The 18,421-nt window shown below is 33.7% G+C and overlaps 1 long non-coding RNA gene across 1 annotated transcript; it reads right to left on the bottom strand.

Annotated features, from left to right (window-relative positions):
* Window positions 1-9,857: 9,857 nt before the first annotated feature.
* On the bottom strand, window positions 9,858-17,772 carry LOC125490351. Its single transcript, XR_007267620.1, has 3 exons — window positions 16,320-17,772; window positions 10,884-11,902; window positions 9,858-10,461 (listed from the first exon to the last, which is right to left on the bottom strand). It is a non-coding gene; the product is annotated as an uncharacterized LOC125490351 (long non-coding RNA).
* Window positions 17,773-18,421: the final 649 nt, after the last annotated feature.

The following is an 18,421-nucleotide window of genomic DNA, read 5'->3' on the forward strand; positions in this document are numbered from 1 at the left end:
TCTCTGATGTCCAGTTCCTTTCCAAGTCTATGGAAGAATGCATTCATTCTTCCTCTCCCAAAAATTCCGAGTCCTACGTCCTTAACCCAATTCCGCCCCACTTCTATTCTTCCATTTCTGTCAAAAGTTCTAGAACGTCTTGTCTTTGAGCAATTTTCCTCCTTCCTCTCCGGCAACGAACTTCTGAACTCCTATCAATCTGGCTTTCGTCCAGGCCACAGCACAGTCACCGCTTTAATAAAAGTCACCGATGATATCAGATACAACATTGATAATCAGAATGTTACTGTCTTGGCTCTGCTGGATTTTAGCAATGCATTCAACTCGGTGGACTTCGACTTACTCCTTGGTATTATACGCTCTCTTAATGTATCTCCGGCAGTAACAAGTTGGTTCGAGACTTATCTCAAAGGGCGTCAGCAGTGTGTACGTACTGACACCGAGACTTCTTCTTGGTGTCCAGTTCTTGCTGGCGTACCTCAAGGCGGCGTTCTTTCTCCTTTACTTTTCTCGCTGTTTATCAACATCTTAGCTAGCAAACTTACCTCTCTCTATCACCTCTATGCAGACGATCTACAGCTCTATACCGGTGTACCACCTGAAAGCTTGAATACAGCGGTCAGTCTCATAAACGATAATCTTGAGATCATCTCCAAGTGGGTCAAATCTTTCGGTTTGTTGCTCAATCCCTCGAAATCACAAGCGATTGTTCTTGGCAGCTCTCGAATGCTTAACAAAATAGACTTTGCTACAGCGGCGAGGATCAGGTATGATCGAATTGACATACCTTACGTTACCTCGGTAAAAAATCTTGGCGTGATCATGGACAGCACCCTTTCTTGGATTCCCCAAGTTGATGCTGTAAGCAGGAAAATGTTCGCCTCTTTTCATTCTTTAAAGCGCTTGCAGTACTTTTTACCATTTATGACTAAAATTACGTTGGCGCAGTCTCTACTGCTCCCAATTCTTGATTACGCTGACGTAAGCTATCTCGACCTCACTGAAGAGCTACTCAACAAACTCGAACGTCTCCAGAATTTATGTATCCGTTTTATTTTCGGATTACGTAAATACGATCACATTTCTGAGTACCGTGCTCGACTGAAGTGGCTTCCTATTCGCCTTCGCCGGAATACTCATATCCTTAGTTTATTATATAACGTGCTAAACAACCCCTCATCTCCCGCATACCTGAAGTGCAAGTTTTCTTTCTTGTGCTCTCATTCCCATGGTCGAGAGTTGAGGTCTCAAGAAAACAAGTTGTTGAGTATACCCAACCACAATGCGGCATCCTACAGTGATTCTTTCGCTATGAAGGCTGCAAGTCTATGGAACTCCTTACCAGTGAGCGTACGACTATCGCCATCGCTGGCTACTTTTAAAAACAATGTGAAGAAACACTATTTCAATACCTTAGGTTGGCAGATATAGTTATATATATTTATTTATGTATTACAATATTAGGTATATATTTTATATATATTTTTCATTATATTTTAAAGTAGGTACTTATGTATTTTTCTTAGTAGGTATTTATTTATATGCTTATTTTGTATTAATGTTTTAAGTAGGTATAGGTATTTTTAAGATTGAGCAACAAGAATTGTAGGCTGTATTATATTAGTACTGTCTTAATTTTTAATTTTCTTTGTTGTAACTGTTGTTGTACCTGTAACTTAATAGCTCGTAAGTAACTCTTTTATCCACCAACAAAGGTTGGCTGGAAGAAATTGCTTTTTGGCAATAAGCCCGCCATTGTATGCTTTTACTGTGTTTTATAAATTGTTATGTATTTTTGTTTTTTTGTGTACAATAAAGTGTTAAAATAAATAAATAAATAAGATCCAAAAGTAGAAACACGATGGCGCTGTCTTTTTTCATATATTTTGAAGAGAATCGAAGTTTCTACCTAATCGATGTAGATACTCTATGCCCTATGCCGTTAAAGATTTTTTTTTATATAATGTTTTTCAATAATAATACCTAATGTTTGTAACCAATGCATAAACCAAAAGAAAATATAAGTACGTTGTTACAGATTTTTTTAACACGAAGATGAAATAAAATGTATTTTCCGTATGAAAGTGGATGTAATTAATTGCCAGTCGACTTTCCTGTTACCTACTAAATTTGTTAACTTAATCGACTTGATGAATTGTTTAAAACAGGCTTTTTGTACAGGAATTCTTACAAAAGAACTTCAGTCGGTAGTAATTCAAAAAGGAAAATCTTTTTCTATTGTGCCGAGTCAGATCGCGAAAATGCCTTGTGACATTTTTTTTAGGACGCAGCAGATTTGCGAAAAGTAGGCTTGTTAATTTTTTGTCTCCTTGGAATATTTTACACACCTTTGAAATCTGGCGCCTTGTTAGCAGATTTTTACGTCCATATTTTACACAGGACCGAAAAAGATAAAAGAGATATTAAGTTCGTGACTCAGTAGCCGCCAAAACTTTTAAGTTTCATCAAAATTTGTTCAGTCTTCTTATAGTTTGCTAATTATTCGTAACGCTCATGCGTTAGTGTATATTTTTTGTTTGAATAAAATCCAATAGAACTAGTTCTTTTTACGCGGGTGTACTTATTTAATCTCTAGCTTTGTAACAGCTTACACTTTTAAGGGTTATAAAAGCAATATAAACGATTTGATCAAATCTTACATAATTTGCCCATTTCTTCATAAAGTTATAATTTTTATAAACTTCCTATGTTTTTCATGGCTTTTTTACACGCAATGGGACCTAACAAAGTATAGTAGTTGCTAACACGGAAATTCATAAGAACAAGATTGAATCCAAAAAAGTACCTAAGTATTTGTCAACCAACTTACCTACTTTCTAAAATAAGGTTTGGTATCGCGCGGAAAATATTTAAGCAATTAAAGAACGAAGCATATTTCATTATATTTTGATTTGATCTCTCTGATATAGACTATTGACGGTTGGTGTAGATGATTTCTAGGCTGGAGACCACTAATCGACCAGTAAAGCGTGGGGCGCGCTCTGGCCCGCTGGACCAATGACCATTGCAATAGATGATCTAGTTGGATAGGGAAGGCCGAAGACAGAGTGGCTATGGCGCTTCTCGGGATGATCACGAACTAATGATGGTCATACAATATACACCCTATCGCTATAAAAACTCCTATCTGCATGCCCAATTCACCCTATACAAATAAATATAAAATGAATAAATAAATATGTGGGGACATCTCACACACGGCCATCCGACCCCAAGTTAGGCAGAACCTGTGTTATGGGTGTCGGACAGCAGATATATCTACACAAAAACATACACAGATAGATACATACTTAATATAAATATCAACACCCAAGCCGAGTACAAATATCTGTCTTTAAGCAAATATCTGCCCCAGCCGGGAATCGAACCCGGGACCTTCAGCATAGCAGTGACTAACTAACCACTGCACCATTCAGCCGTCACACAAATGATCATGAAGATAATTGTGATTCTGAATGTAAGCTTGATGGTGCAAGTTCGACCTATCACTTATGTAGCGCTGAGATGCACGCCGAGATCGCAACTTTGTCGACTCTCTGCGTCGATAATATGTCTAACTTTGGCAGTTCTGATCAAATGGATAACTTTGTAACACCGACAACTTTGAAATGTGTATTAATAATCGAAAATGGCACGTCTCCTTTAGGGTATCTATTGAAACAGAAAACGGTTCATTTCTATTTTGACCTCCGACAAAAATAGGATTCTCTCCGACAAAAATAGAACGCTCTACTTTGGACGTGTCAATTATTCTTGTATGAATGCTAAAACGCTAATACCGTCATAAAGGTGGCGTAACCAATAAGGTTGGACTCTCATTCTTGCGGCCGAAGGTTCGGATTGTACCATGTATATACCAATAAATTATTCTTTAGATATAACGAATTTAAGTAGAAATTATATCACGTACTCTCATGGTGAAGGAAAAATCGAATGGAAACCAGCACAATCATCTAGATTCTATAGATGTGTATCGTAAGTACGATACCAATATCTCATTACAAACAGCGATATGGTTCATGACCAATCACGTAAAACAAATGTACATCGAATAGCGGGTGGCTCGCTTGCGAGTCACCTCTGACAACCCTTTTGGGGATTACAGTCGTGAGCATGAATGTATGCACTCGTAAATGTATCTCGTACATCCATCCGGACGTCCCTCAGCAGGGACAAAGGGCTTTAAGAAGATTTCTATATCTGACTCGATCTTGGGCAGCGGCTGCTAGATCTTCCCACTCCATCCCCACAACCTTATAATAATATAATAATGTCCTCCTAGCCGAATTTTGACTACGGCGGCCAATCTCATTTTGAGATCAGCCATCTACGCAGGAGTAGATTATAGTGCCCAAGTGTGTGCGCAGTACACAGGAGCACTCTCTGTTCCATCACTCTCATAGCCCAATGGGATGGATTGACCGACACGACTGGAGAGAGCTAGGCGCAGGACCGACTGCTTTACATGCCCATCCGACAGCATGGATCGTTTCACTGTTTCGGACATCAGGTGATCAGCCTTCTATGTCCTAACCAAACTTAGAACCACAATTTAGAAACACAAATTGATGGTCCCACCCGGGAATCGAACCCGGGACCTCTGGGCCATGAAGCGAAGCTTCTACCACTAGACCACAGAGGCAGCAGCACAACCTTATATATTTATGATGGAACATACATAAATAAGTACCTAAACAACAATACACACGTAGTCTTCATCAAACTTCTCGTGTTCATTTTATATCACATCTCTTCAGTTTACCAAATAGTTTGTGTAAAAGGTGCTACAAAGACCGCTAATAGACACCACAGTTGACAATGTCCATTCAATTTCAAGACAATGTAAACGTACAAGATAGCAATCAACAAGCCAAAGGCACCCAGTCGGGTTAACTGCTTGCAAAGACACTATTCAAGTAGCAAATTAACTTGGAATGTGATCTACGTATACAGAGTGTTCAATAATCGACATACCTAGTTGATTTTTTTCGCGAATTACCTACAGTCGTAGAACAGAAGTGGTTTAGACTCCTAGTTGTATACCAGTTTTGCAACTTAGCTAGTTATATCGTGTTCTCTATGATCCCGCAACTAAACATTAGTTTTAATCCAGCAAAGCATATTACTCAAATAACAATCACTACATTGGGAGTTCGCTGATTAAAAAGCCGCACATAACTTTTGTACACGAAAAAGTCAGAACAAATTCCATCAGGGGAAAAGTTTAGGAAGAGACTTTTTTCTTCCTCTGCTCGTAATTCACTTCCTACTTTCTTAGGCCTATACCTTTCTTTAAAAAATATATATATATATATATATATATATATATATATATATTATGATATGTACCTACCTAAGTATACCTAAATCACATCGATAATAACTATAAGCTTTATTCTCTAAAATGTTAAATTTGAATCACACTGTGTGCTGTGCAAGTTAGTGTCTTTGATATCTTGAGCATGTATTCTATTTTTCTCTTTGAATTATTTCTGCACTCTGCTTGGCGGACGGCGCTGGAGGCCAAAACTCAGGTCTACACCTATCTTGGTCTTCAACGTTACCCATTAATTCTTGTAAGATTAAATTTGTTATAAATGTAACTTAGTTTGTATGTGTTCTGAGACTTTGTATACTGAATAAATATTTTTTCATTTTTTTTTTTTTTTTTTTTTTTTAGGCGAAGTCCCGACAAGAATCACAAATTGTGGGTTTCCTTCCTTTTACCTTCGAGGTGTGATGTAGATTGCAAGCCAGTTTGAGAATTCCCCATCCTGTCTCCAGAACTAACCAAAAAAAATTGGTAAATACAGATGAAAACTCATCTTTTATGTCCTGGTTAAAAATACTTACTATTTTTAATGGTTATTTATACAATGGCTCCTGGAATAGCCTACATATTATTATATGGAATGGCTACGTAGGTAGTATTTAAAATTTTGCAGTTCTTTTTCTTCTTACCGTGATGCCCCTTATTTAACTAACAACATTTTAAGTTGGTTTGTACAAAATAATAAAAAAACACGACAGAATACCGAATACCTTGATGATGATAGACGAAAAATCGACCATGCTTTACCTACATCACTGATAAAACTCCGCCCTGTATATAAATCGTCCCCAGATATCGCAACTAGACAGGTATCGACGTGTCCCAAGAGAAATTACCTGAAACCAAAGAAAATAGTATGGTCATTGAGGAAATAATGGATGAAATGGAAATTATTATTGCATTTCCGCAAATAGTCTCTCTCGATGGAAAGAGCTGAGCTCGAGGTGAAGGACCACGTCAGAAATGATCACCAAAATGGTTTAGCAAGCCGAAACGGGTTGACTCAGAGTGTTTTTAACATGGTTTTTTTAACCGACTTCAAAAAAAGGAGGAGTTTCTCAATTCGTCGGGATATTTGGTTTTTTTTTATGTATGTTCACCGATTACTCCACCGTTTATGAACCGATTTAAAAAATTCTTTTTTTGTTGTATTGGGTTGAGCTCCCAGGTGGTCCAATTTTTTTTCAGAATTTTGTCTCACCCCCAAGGGTGGGTAAAGGGGTAAAAACAGGGTATTAATTTCCATTTTGGGCACATGTTAACCGATTCTAATGAAATTAAGAACGTAAATATAGTTCTTATAACAAAAAAATATGATGGTGAGCTTGAGCTGATCTGATGATGGAAACGGAATGCAGTCAGGGGAACTCCTCAACGGTATATATAGCAACTACTTCTTGTTTCGGTTTGAATGATTCGTATTGATTAGTAGGACTTTTTGGTATTATTTGCACCTTACTTTTGATTGAAAATTATTGCAAATAAACTAAAAACTGTAAAACTGTAAAATAATAATTAAAAAAATTAAAAAACCGACTTCAAAACACCACTAAAATGTAAGAAATAATTTAAGGTTTACACAGATTCTACTCGTATGTGACAGTACAAATATACCTAAGCCGGAACTGTTCTTTTTTGATGTTGGTGCGGTGACAAAGTAATCTGAGGAAATATGGCACCAACTTCAAAAAAGAACAGTTCCTGCTTAGGTATATTTGTACTGTCACATACGAGTAGAATCTGTGTAAAACTTAAATTATTTCTTACATTTTAGTGGTGTTTTGAAGTCGGTTTTTTTTATTTTTTTTATTATTATTTTATAGCATGGATTTGCGGATCAAGCATGCGGAATCGCATGACATTTTCCCGCCGCGTGCGTATTCCACGCATTACAATAGTTGTATCAAAATGTTATATGTATTTTCAGGGGTATTTTCACATATTCCGTTTACAATTAATGCATAAAAATGCAATGTGATCTCTACAACGATCGTCTAAAAGGTTACGTGACATATCTGAAAGAAAAAAATAAAAAAAATATCACAAAAATAATACTAACACAAAGCGTCGCTATTGGGTCGAAAAGACCCATACTCACTTTTAACGTCCGTGCTGCCCAAGTGCCGTGAGTAATCTGGTCGGGGAAGGGAGTGCGGCTAGCCTATATGGTAACTTAAAGGTACTAAGCACGCCAGCTAGTAATATCGAATATATTAAAAGTTATAGAGGTATATATAGGGAGCTGGGTCTTTTCGACCCACGCGCGACTGTCCGCGGGTTAATTAGGCTTGTATAATATTTTACCTGCCCATTAGTTCTATGGTAAAGATTTTGAAATATTTTCAAAAAAGTTACTAGTGCGTATAATACCTTACTGAGAATGTCCAGTTGAAATTCCGGCAGTACCAACCACTTCGCAATACCATTCAGGATAACCTTTATACTTAACAATCAGTAGAAAAAACACTAATATAAAGAATATAAAGATCTGAACGGTCTGTCTACTTACGCAATCAATTTGACCACCACTCAAGGTTTTATGTCGACATAAAAACTCATGTGGGTACGAAATAATCAAAGGTGGTATTCAGATGAAACCAGCTTCTGCTGAAACATTCAGAAACTGGGCTTGGAAAGTCATGAAATTGCGCTATCGGATATTGTTGCTAATTAGCCAATTAAAATAATGCCCCAATGTAGTATACAGGTTGGTCGGCACATGAATCGACAGTTATTTTTCGGTGATAGGAAGTCATGGGAAGTAAAAACTAGAAAATAAAATATACCTAGGTACCTATTTCAAGAATTTTCGGGTTTTGGACATAGGTCTCACAGAAGAAAATACTTCCCATTACCTTCTCTATCGCCCAAACAAATTTATCTCTCACGAAGAGCCACAATAATCTGTCCTCGGCCTTCCTTATCCAGCCACTACCATCTACCTGTCTATGGTCCTCAATCCAGCGAGCTTCCAGTGCAATCTAGGGGCGTCCCACGCTACGTTTTCCTATTCGTGGTTCCAGATTGTCGAGAGCTCGTCTACTTTTGATGAGTTTACATTATATTATTATTATTATCTTCAACCACAATGTCTGTATAGAGCAATAAGCACAACTTTGTCGGCTATGTCTTTGTATATCTCATCTTTGTGCCCTCATAAAGCCTTTTAGAGGAGTGCTTGGTGTAAAATGACCTCAATAAAGGCTTCCTGCATAGGATTAGCTTTCAGGCGGGGTTCGCTGTTTATTGCTTTTCAATATTCGCATACCTACCTAACGGCAGACCGATAGGATAGGTTCGGTTGAGATATTTTGGGTATTTTCGGTCTCAGACCCTCTACAATCTTGACTTTAAAATACACTCACGAGCAATGAAAAAGTCACAGTAACATAATGGCGTCATTAAGGTTTTTTTTCATTTAGAAATAAATACATTTAAAATTTAAATAAATAAAAATTCAAAGTATTCGCCTCAAACTTAGTCTAACTAGTCAAAGATGCCGCCTCGTATCGTTCCTGGCTCGAAAGTGCCCAACTTGTAAAATTTTATCTTTTAGTTCAGTTTTCATAATTTTATATACAATTAGGTTAGGCTTCATTAGTTAAATGTTAATTTATATTATAACCTTGAATAAATGATTTGTAATTCCAATAAAAATAGCTTAAGTAATAGTTTCGTGTGTTTCATTGGAACTTTTTCGTTGCTTGCGAGTTTTTTATACATAATATACCGCACGTTTTTATCATTCTCGTATGTCTAAAAAGAAATAAAAGTTCTTATATAGGTAGGTACATAGCTCACCAAGTCACCAATGATAGTTGAAATGCATGAAAAGTGCATTTGGTCCTATCACATGATATGGCGGCATTTTATGAGCGAGGTTTTATGTTCTTTCATCGTGATAGTATTAGAAGTTGATATTTTAAATTTCTTTAATAATTTTCTGACAGATTAGGCATATTTCTATTTTATTTTTTTATTACATTAGTAATGCTAAAGAATGATCTATGGAAAAAATCAAAAGACTTTCAACTAATTAGAAATATCTATGCCATCTATTTTATTACTTAATCAATATTTATTATAACATCCAATGATTGTCAGGAAGAGATCGCTTTCATCAATATGATTACTGTAGGAGGTAGGTATGTTAATTTGAGTTAATGTTAGTTAATGTGAGTTAATTCTATTTTGTATTATAATTATAAATGTAAATGGGCCCCTAAATATATAAAACATTATCCATTTTGTAGGTAGATTAGGTAGGTGGTAGGTACATTATGAAAATTATTTTTTCCATTTCAAAGGTAATGAACGAAGAAAGGGTCAAACGATATTAGAAATCATAAACCCAAGAGGAAGCAATGTTAATGAAAATTATTTTACAAAGTCAAAGTAAAACGGTAATCGTGATTACCAAAATATTGCTTACGGTTATCCATCACTTTATAATTTAAAAATGTTAGCTTGGTACTATAGAAGATGCTGAAAATAAGACACTCAGGAAGTTTGAAGTAAAATACTTTTATAAGGAACACAAACTATTCAAAAAGGAATCTAATAACAAACAGAAGTCTTTTAAAAGTTATCCTTGTTTTTTCCTGCCATCTTGAATTGAATGAATCCGCATGAATCCAGTGACCGGCCAGTCAATGCGAATCACAGACAATATAGAAACTAAATGAACTAAAGAACAACTCCTAGCTACATCTAGTAATCCGGCCGGACCTATGATGAAATAAGTAGCTTGATATTAGTAAAGAATAGCATTGGTAAATTTAAACGCTAACAGTCGGCCGTCCTGTTATTGGGAATGTCCCCATTCCCTGTCGGCCATTCGAACACTAACTAACAAGTTCTAAATTTATGTTAACAAACTGAATGAATTAGCAAAATTAATAAAGTTATTATATCTATGCGGTGATATTAAATGCACTTAGCAATCATAATTAAAACAAAACTCAAAGAGACTATAAGTAATTAGTAAACCATATTCCGGCTGTTCTTATTGATGTACTTAATGCTGGTCTGACGCTGGTCTGCTACGCTACAACGTTGCTAGGTGAATTTTTGGTCGGCTACACTGTATGTTCATTGTTCCTCAGAATCTGAAATAGGTACACAAATTATATATTAGTTTTTTTTTTTTTTGTTTATTGTTCTACTGCTGGACAGTGGCCTCCTTATTAGTCTTCTACTGCTGGACAATGGCCTCGTAGCAGAATAAATCAAATTAATTCGTACGAGTAGGTAAATTAAATAGTGATTATTTGAATATTGATATGATTTTGTTTCTGATATAATTTTTAAAATTTAAACATAATCTTTATTTATTTTGAGTAACATTAAAGTGAAAGAAAGTATTATTATACTTAATAAGAGTATTATAAGAAATATAGGCTTAGTTTACATATAAAATGTCACTAGTATTGTGGGTACCGCTTGTGCTTCGGCATACCAGTCACAACCCAGTGTGAGTACCGCTTGCACATCGGCATACCAGCCACATATACTCGGACAACATACTTACTCTTTATCAGATAAATAGTATAGTGGGTACCGCTTGTGCTTCGGCATACCATTCACAACCCAGTGTGAGCACCGCTTGCACTTCGGCATACCAGCCACTATATACTAATTATCATTAGGTGAGCACCGCTTGTGCTTCGGCATACCATTCACAACCCTGTGTGAGCACCGCTTGCACTTCGGCATACCATTCACCTTTTATTATAACAATATTAAAGTGTGTGTATTATCATTCAGTGAGTACCGCTTGTGCTTCGGCATACCAATCACATCCTTGTGTGAGCACCGCTTGCACTTCAGCATACCATTCAACTTCATTTATCGGAACAATACTGTTCGGTCATCCATTCTCATAATATATTTATAATGCAGGTATCTTAGTATCAAAATATATTCCAATTCTTCTATTTTATATATAATATTCTTGTATTTTTATATTTAAATCATCATTTATTATAATAACAACAGTGTGTTAAACATTTTGATTTATTAGGACAATACTGTTCAGACAGCCATTCTCATAATATATGTATATAAAATGTAAGTTTCTTTCCATGTTCTCATAATGTATTCAAATTATTATATTTTAATTCTAATATTCTTGTGTCTTCATATTAAATCAACATTTTCTTTGTAATTTTATTAAAGTGTGTTAACCATCTTGATTTAATAGAGCTTTAGACAGCCATTCTCTTAATATTCCGATACATTCTTGTATTATGTGTATAAAATGTAAGTATTTTCTTTCCATATTCTCATAATGTAGGTATTCCAATCCTTTCATTTTATGTCTTATATTCTTGTGTCTCCATATTAAATCGGCCTTTTCTTTGTAATTATATTAAAGTGTTTTAACGATCTTGATTTAATAGATCAATGCTGACCCTCAGCCATTCTCATTATGTAGATTTTTATATGCATATTCTCATTTTATGATTATTCCAATTATATCTTCATATTTAAATCATCGTTTTCTTTATCATCATCATATTCATCATACAATATGTAAATATTCCTATCCTAAAACAAGAACAGGAATTAGAATAGAAAAGTGAGAAATAAATTGCATATTAGTCGCAAGTAATAAGTTACATCCACAGCTTAATAATGAACCTAGTTAAGTAAGGTATAATATTATATTATGTACTTTTATCATAAATAGTTCTTATTACCTTTATCTATTTACAGGGAAATTAACGAATAATTTATTATAAGAATTTTGAAATAATGATAGCCAATTACAAGTTTTTAATTGCTTGAGACACGGATAAAAGTTAAGTGTTACAGTTGCCACGAATTAATTATGAATTATTCATATATAAATTAGTTGATGTAATGGCATTCCTATTATATTGTAACATGATTATATTATAATTAGTTAAAGTTTCGTGGAATTTTATATTAATTATTTTAAATTGACCGTATCTTAAGTATTAAGTTTTCTATCAAATGAATATAATATAATTAGAGTTAGTATGCATATGAGTTGCAAAATCAAGAGTATAAATTTTTGAGAGTATCATTACATAACATGACAATATTTGTGCATATTACATGGTGCATGGTAATAATTAGCATGCCATGATAAGAATTTACAATCAAGCATTCAGCAAGTAAGTAAACACATATAAGTAGGTAAAAACACCTCCTGTGGGTTGACTGGTAGAAAATGCTTGTAGCATTAAGTCCACCCTTTGTACACTTATTTTTATATTTGTGCAATAAAGGATTAAATAAAATAAAAATATGTAGAGGTAAATACAAGTAGGTGCTTATAGCTATCTTTCTGTGACCTTTAATTAACAGCCTTTTCAGTGTCGGCATAATTAAAACTAGAAAATACTTAGATACCAATGGTACCTCAAGATACAGACCAAGCTTAGTTTGGTGACCGCTATCGCTACTGTATACTTAATTTTTTTTTTAATATGTGCAAAATATTGATTAAATATCCTATCTCATTATAAATTTCATCGATGTCAGCATATTCAAAGAAAGTACAGTGCATTAATTTAACCTACTATTTTTATTTGTAGATAAGTACAATAAAGACTCTTAAAACCATTTCTTTATAAGTACTTCGTTTTTTTTTTTTTTTTTTGTTTCCGTCATTGCCTTCAGATTGATCTAGAGTATTTCATTCACCTTGTTATGAATAGTGGAGGACTGTTAGGTTAATTGTATTTGAAAGTAGGTTTCATCAAATCATTTCTACGTTTTTATGTAAAGGGTGTTTATTTTTTAATTTTGTTTTATTGAATTTTTATCTTTATATATGATAGGCCCAATGGAATGAAATTTGTATGTAGGTACTATGTCAACCTCGCCATATTATGAGGACGTGGGCTTATTACGAGTTTTGAATATAGAATATTTGATTATATATAGGATAATGTCACTTTGTTTGACTTCTCCTTTTGTAAATAAAGCCAGCAAAGTAAGATCATGTATAATTAATTCTGAACCTCTACGTCAGCAAGCCAGCGGCGTCACAAATAAAATATATATTTGAAATGTAGGAAATAAAATAGATTTGAAATATTTTGTTTTAATTACTGCTCTATGCCCAAATAGTATGAGATGGGTTCTTGGCAGTTCCTACAGGGATATTTAAAGTAACTGATGTGATGACTGACTGTGCAAAAGCTTTACAGTCTATTTATAAAGTCCAGAACTGAAATTGATCCGAACTAATTGTAAAATACCGTATTAAATTGATCTATTACCTTCATCTAAGCACCAATCCGTTAAACGATATAGTCAATTGCTATTTTATTTCCTAATATAATTAACTGTAACTGTAAGTATTCAACAGGCAATGACATAAAGTCTCCACAAATTCGCACTCTTTACTTCCATGACTATAGTTAGACTGTATATGTGGTCAGTAGTCGTGTTCCTTATTTAAATAAATTAATAAATAAATAAACAAATAGTACCTATGGTATAGTTTTTAATTATATCTGTGTTGTTGACGTTATGTGATTCACACCAAGGTGATTATCAACTCGAGAGACTTATATAGCTTCCACTATGTTTTTGTTTTTTTTTTATGACGCTTCCTTATGTCTGGTAAGTAAAGTTGGTTTTCCTTTTAGTCGTCAAAAATGTATGGGATTTCAACTGTCCAAAAACCAATAATATAATGGACAGAGCATAATTGATATTTTCACACTGTAGTTTGAGTTTTAAAGTTCACAAAATGTAAGCATTTTTAGATTGAAATCAATGTGAGGCTGAGCATTGTTATGTATGGAAACTGGTCAATAGTTAGTTTTATTTATATTTAGTATTAACAAGTCATGGAAAACCAATAAAGAAGAGAGAGAATATTCCAGGTTCCGCAATTTGTTTGTTGTTAGACATTTGTAAGATAGTATCATGATAATGCATGGGATATAATCCCGTTTAAGTTTATCTAATAAAGATGAAGGCTTTTGCTAAGTCTAGGAATACAAATATTGTTTTCTAAAATTGCTTATGATCATAATATAAATTATTATCATTGCAACTATGTTGGTGTTACATTAGTTTTAATTCTAAGTAAATACATATAATTTCCATTATCATAGTCTCCTATACGATATAACGACTTTTCCTTAAAACTCAACAAAGCAGTAGGTACTTAAAAATACAAAATATAACACTTCATAAACATTAAAGTTGTAATATACCTATGGTAATTTATATTTATTTAGCAGATCATGAATAAAGTATTCAAAACTTAGGGACCTAGTGGTATTTACTAACAGAATAATAACATGTATTTATACTTAATGTTTTTAAACTACGGAAATAATGTTATCAGATTTAAAAGTTGTCTGAGACGTCCAGCCTTCTTAAAGGTGTTGGAAAAGACCCATATTGAAACTAATACGGATAATAATATGTCATAAAATGGGTGATTGCATGTACATTCACTCTCACTCAGCACAAAAGGTAAACAATCTTTGTGTGTCCTTTTTAATAAAAATACAATTAAACAAATTAACTACAGCCAAAATACTTACTTTTCCATCTTTATACATATATGAAGTTGCGGTTTTTGTAAAACAAATGTTTGTTTGTCAAAGTCTCCCAGACTCTTAACAGATTAATAAGGTAGTTCACAATATGTTAATAACGTAAGTTTTCCGTCGTAAAAACAGCATTGATGAAGAAATAACATATTGTGTATGAGACCAAAATTTGTTTTAATGAAGTTCCCAATTAGGTACTGTGGAGGTCCACAGTTTAAGTTATGATTTGTTTCAAAAGGAATTATATGAGTTACTAGTAGGAAAATGCTCATTATTATACATAAATATTTGACTGATGATACACTATGACATTATAAAATTAATAATGTTATTCAACATTGATATTTATTAATTGAGGCATTATTGTACTTGTATTAACACAATTCGTTAAGTCATTATTTATTGTACCTAATGTTTAAATTATGGAAATAGCATGTGTGCATGATTTGTACTCTCAGATCTCAATATTCTGCTGAACACCTGTTATTCATACATTACCTATGTTCACAAATAAAGAATTGAATAAATGGTTTAATTACGAAATCAATCATTCTATGCATTTCATGTGTATTTATGTTTCATTTCATAAATTTGTTTTGAAATTAATTCAAATAAAAAGACACTCCAAGGCCGCTCAAGATCCGCGCCAAGCAAGAAAAAATACATTATACGTCTTGGATTTTGCAGATATTACTAATAGTATTAATTAATACTTCTGATTTGACCTGCCTGTTGCGATGTGAATATCTATGAATTACACAGAATAGACTGTGCTATTTGATCCTTTTGGACATTGTTTATATCCTGACTTGTTTAAAATACAGGTAGGTACTTACTTACTATCCACAATAATATTCTGAAGCAAGAAAGTTAGTAATGTAATGCTAAACCTTTACAATAATAAATGAATGTAACGTTAAAATGCAATACAGCTGTTACAGGTCATGATTAAATAGGTACTAAATGGTAATTTAATGTTCTCGACTAATCTCTGTATTTGACTTTCATATAGATAACTTATATTATTAGGACATCTTTATCTTTCCTGTTAAAAGTTTTTCCTAAAGAAAGAAGTTCAACAAAATTTTACAGTTTGTGAGCCAGGTTGAACCGCCTGGGTGGTATGATAACTAATAGGTATATTGGAGTATTGTTTATCTATTGTCTCAATGGTGAGGCATTCAATGTATAGTTTTAATTCATATGTTGTATTTTTTTTTATAATTGATTCGAAAATAAGAAAACAAAATGACAGAAAATAATGTAAGCATGCGGGTATAATGAAATGATATATCTGAAAAGATTTTAAATAGATGATGCATGCACCTTCACTAAGGCACCAATAAAAGCATACACACACACAAAACATTTTCGTCAACAGATAGCATACAGAAGAAAAATCAAACACTCTTACGTACGTGTACAACTCCAGCTGATGGAATAGAGAGAAAACTTCGCCACAGATTATGGATTTTGCATTTGTATCACTTTCTGAGTCTTTTCTTAGCCATGAAAACTCATTTTCCCAAAGTTGTGTGTACTTCTGTGTCCTTTTTTTTCTTCGTCAAAACTTTTCGATTTTTAGATGGGGTACTTGCGTTATTATTATCAGTACAGGATGCTTGATCGGCGTTATCAATGTTCATCAATCACGTTATAACGAATGGATAAAAGTATTCCAAACAAACAAAACCAAAGTCACAAACAAAACAAACCTCAAAAACTTCTCAAAATAACTTGTCACATGTGACATTTGACGTTTGACATAAGTGGCTGCGTTCAAGATCGTCCAAAGTAAATAGTCGACTTTTTTTGGTTTTGATTATGTGTTTTTGCGTAATATTATATGACTAGTAAAAATGTGTAAAAAAAAAGGCTATTTTAGCGTACTCTATTAGTGTTATAGATTATAGATCACGCTTAAATGATATAGAGTACAATACTCTAAAGTAGGGTTGGCATTCCATGGTGGATATTACATCGCGGTATTAAGATTTTTTTTTCTGTAGGATATTACATCGTCAGTTCATGCTAAAAATTCAGTTATTACTTGATCAATTAAATCAAAGAGAAATAAAATTTATGATTATTAATTATTGACTTGCTACAGTTGCTACTGCTAATTCACAATAATGGGAGGAATTGCGAATTCTCCATTTTGCATTTAGGCCTAATACGCACGCGATATTTCAAATAAAGTAAAGTAAAGTACTTTGCATTCACTGTTGCTGTTTGCAAGACAACAGTTTTAATACAAATCTACCTTATAAAGCTGTGTTTTGCACTTTTCGATAATGAAATTAATCACAATGATAAAATTTTCGCCGAATATAGCGTGATGATCGCGTTTTTACCTTTTATAACCTTATTTGGACTTTACGTGATATTAATTTCTTAAGATAGTGGTTAATAATACGTAAATTACTTTTCAGTAATCATAGAAACTGCATATTGTTATATCCATAACAATTTTCATAACTAAGCACAGAAATAAATTCACTTACCGGTGAGCGTAGACTTACTCATCTCAATTCTGAAATGTTAGCTTGGTACTATAGAAGATGCTGAAAATAAGACACTCAGGAAGTTTGAAGTAAAATACTTTTATAAGGAACACAAACTATTCAAAAAGGAATCTAATAACAAACAGAAGTCTTTTAAAAGTTATCCTTGTTTTTTCCTGCCATCTTGAATTGAATGAATCCGCATGAATCCAGTGACCGGCCAGTCAATGCGAATCACAGACAATATAGAAACTAAATGAACTAAAGAACAACTCCTAGCTACATCTAGTAATCCGGCCGGACCTATGATGAAATAAGTAGCTTGATATTAGTAAAGAATAGCATTGGTAAATTTAAACGCTAACAAAATGCTTTGGGTAATTATCGTTCCATAAGTAGGTACCTACGTTTGAAGAATATTGGGTGTTTTAGGTGTGGAATTTTATTAATTGAACAAACAAATTTATATAAAAAATCGTTAACATTCCTTCATTTCTTAAAAAAAATATTCAGAAGATGGAACCAGATAAGATGGTTACATAGATTTTTAAGAAATCTGAAAACTGAATCCAACAAAATAGCACTTTCGTGGACAATGTCAAATATATTTAAGTTATAGCTGTTTCCGAGAGCTTCGCTTCGCCTTAAAAAGTTTTCCCGTGGGAATTCCGGGATAAAAAGTACCCTATGTTTTTTCTCAAGGTCTAGACCATATCTGTACCAAATTTCATTCAAATTCGTTCAGTAGTTTTGGCGTGAAAGAGTAACAGACAGACAGACATACACAGTTACTTTCGCATTTATAATACTAGCTGTTCCCGCGCGCTTCGCTTCGCCCTAAATAGTTTTCCCGTGGGAATTTCGGGATAAAAAGTAGCCTATGTTTTTTCCCAGGGTCTCGACCATATGTATACCAAATTTCATTCAAATCCGTCCAGTAGTTTTGACGTGAAAGAGTAACAGACAGACAGACAGACACAGTTACTTTCGCATTTATAATATTAAGTTAGGATTAC

This window comes from Plutella xylostella, chromosome 4 (genome assembly GCF_932276165.1).
Source record: "Plutella xylostella chromosome 4, ilPluXylo3.1, whole genome shotgun sequence".
NCBI lineage: Eukaryota > Metazoa > Arthropoda > Insecta > Lepidoptera > Plutellidae > Plutella > Plutella xylostella.